The sequence below is a fragment of the Grammomys surdaster genome, unplaced genomic scaffold (genome assembly GCF_004785775.1).
Source record: "Grammomys surdaster isolate TR1022 unplaced genomic scaffold, NIH_TR_1.0 117713, whole genome shotgun sequence".
NCBI lineage: Eukaryota > Metazoa > Chordata > Mammalia > Rodentia > Muridae > Grammomys > Grammomys surdaster.
The window spans coordinates 1-2,678 of NW_021614368.1; the positions used below are offsets into that span (position 1 = coordinate 1).

Consider the following 2,678-nt stretch of genomic DNA (forward strand, 5'->3'; position numbering starts at 1 on the left):
CGGGCGCGCGCCGTTCTGGCGCCGCACGCCCCCGTCCGCGCCCCCGGGACTCGTGCGCGGTTGGCCCGCCCCCCGGCGGCGGCGCCTGCGCAGGAGCGCCGAGATGTAGCCGTCCAGGGGCCGGCTGGCCGCCCCGTCGGGGGAGCCGCATGGCACGCGTCCACTTGGCCGTGGGCTGCGCAGAGCCACCGCGTGCAGCGGGCTGGGTGTCAGGAAGGGCCCGGCACGAGCCCGCCGTTCCGCGGACGAGCAGGTTTCAGCTCCGGCTGCCGTCGGATAGGGAGCTGAGAAAGATCGAGGCACTGCAACCCGGGCACCCACCGACTCGGGAGCGCTGGGACTGGCGTCGCCTGCAGAAGAGAGACAGAGGAAGAGAAAGGAGGGATTCTCAAAGGCCTTTTTTAGCCTAGCATTTGAAGCAGCTGAGGCAAGAGGATCACCTGCAGTCCTGGGCCAGCCTGAGCTATGCAGCAAGTTAATAGTGTAAAATAAATAAATTAAATAACAGACTACGTGGTGAACAAATGCGATCTATCACAAAACTGAGGAGATGGAGGCCATGCTCAGTTACTGAGCATGTTGGAGATTCCACCCCAGCCCCCACTCCCGTCAAAAAAGAAAAAAAGTTGGGCATACTGGTACAAGCTTGTAGTCTCAGCACAGGGTAGATGGAGCTAGGTGGATCAGGAATTTAAGGTTGCCCTCAGCTACATAGCAAGTCTGTGGCCAGCCTGAACTACGTGAGAGCCTGTCTTAAACGACAACTAAGTTGGGTGTGGAGACCCACACCTGCCAATACTTCCAACGCTGGAGAGACTGAGGCAGGAGAACTGCTGCAAGTCCAGGGCCAGCCTGATCTACACAGGGAGTTCAGGTCAGCCAGGGTTACATACAGAGACTAGGATAAAATCAAGGCTTCTCTCCCCCCGCCTGGATAGGACAAGCCCCGCCCATCCCACCCCGTCCTCCCTGAAGACCCAGCCTCACTCATCCCCTCCTGCATGGTTGATGACAAAATCCCCTCAAGTCTCTATTACCCGTCTTGCTCTGACCTCTGACCCACTGCTTACACATTCGTATCCTTATATCTGCAGCCACGGTGACCTCCTAGATGTCCCAAATTGCCAGACTCTGGCCCCAGGGCCTTGCACTTGTGATTTCTGCTTCCTGGCCTGTTCTTCAGAGTGTCAGTTTGGCCTATTCTTCTCATTTCCCTCAAATGTCAGGGGTCAGGGGCTCTGTGAGTCTTTCTAAAGCCAGCTCCCTCTTGAGACCATGCTTGGTGGTGGGAACCTTTAATGCCAGCACTTGGGAGGCAGACAGGTGGATCTCTGTGAATTTGAGGCCAGCCTGGTCTATATAGTGAGTTTCAAGATAGCAGGGCTATATAATAGAGAGAAACCTGTCAAGAAGAAGGAGAGAAAGAGAAAGAGAGAGACAGGTGGAGAGAGACAGAGGCAGAGAGAGGGGGAGATTAGGGACTCTTAGTGGCCTGGAACTCAGAGATCTGCCTGCCTCTGCCTCCTGAGTGCTGGGATTAAAGGTGCACACCACAATGTCTGGTGATGAAGACACTCTTAGGACCCATTAATTAAATGGAAGCTCAGAAGGAAGACAGACACTTAAAAAACTCCTCCAAGACTGACAGTCCCAGCCAGAACTGGGAGTCCAAATTGGACTCAATTTTATGTTCAAAGCTATCTTCTGTCACAGGGCCTACCCATCCGCCGTACCTAAGGACTTGGGTCTCTCGCTGGCATAGATGCCCCGGGGGTCCGAGGGACCCAGGCGTCCATAGGAGCCAGATCCGGAGAAGCCACTGTCCCCGCAGAAGGTGGAGGGTGGTGAATCTGGGCCTCCTGTAGAACTGGGGTCTTCATAGAAGCCTGGATTCCAGGAAGAAGCTGAGATAATTAGGGGGCTGGGGTGGGGAAGGGAAGAGGTGGGTCTGGGAGAGAGGGACTGCAGAGATAGAGGATACTGAGAAAAACTGGGGTGTCCCAGAGAGACCCCAACCCCTTACCTGAGCTGCGCCCACTCTCCTGGTCCAGGCCACCAGACTCCAGACTCAGGTCTCCCAGCTGCTGGCCCAGGTCCCAGATGAGCCCAGGCAGGGCCTCCTGAAGCACAAGGAAAACAAGGCCGTTAGAAGGCTCCAGAGTGCCAGGCAGTGGTGGCGCACACCTTTAATCCCTGCACTTGGGAGGCAGAGGCAGGCGGATTTCTGAGTTCGAGGCCAGCCTGGTCTACCGAGTGAGTTTCAGGACAGCCAGGGCTACACAGAGAAACCCTGTCTTGAAAAAAACAAAAAAAAAAAAAAAAGGAGAAAGAAAGAAAGAAAGAAAAAGAAGGCTCCAGAGCCCACCTGCCTCCTGTTCGTGACTTCCTGACAGAGATCCACTTGGAAATGTCAGCCCCCTGTCCCTCCTCTCTGTTGGGAAGTCCTGTCTAACTTCCAGCCTTCATGTTGTAAACCCATCTCTGTGGGTTAAGACTTCAGAAGCGCCCATTGTTTGTTCATTCTCTGTTAGCTATGCCTGCCTCTTGTCCCTAAACCCTGTGAAAACAGCTCTTCTCCGGTCTCACTTCACACCTTCGTTCTTTTTGTGTTTTGAGGCACCATCTCTCTCTGCAGCCCTGGTTGTCCTGGAACTTACTCTGTAGACCAAGCTGGCCTC

The 2,678-nt window shown here is 54.9% G+C and overlaps 1 long non-coding RNA gene across 1 annotated transcript; it reads right to left on the reverse strand.

Moving 5' to 3' along the window:
• Positions 1 to 173: 173 nt before the first annotated feature.
• On the reverse strand, positions 174 to 2,121 carry LOC114635783. Its single transcript, XR_003713523.1, has 3 exons — positions 2,024 to 2,121; positions 1,734 to 1,886; positions 174 to 350 (listed from the first exon to the last, which is right to left on the reverse strand). It is a non-coding gene; the product is annotated as an uncharacterized LOC114635783 (long non-coding RNA).
• Positions 2,122 to 2,678: the final 557 nt, after the last annotated feature.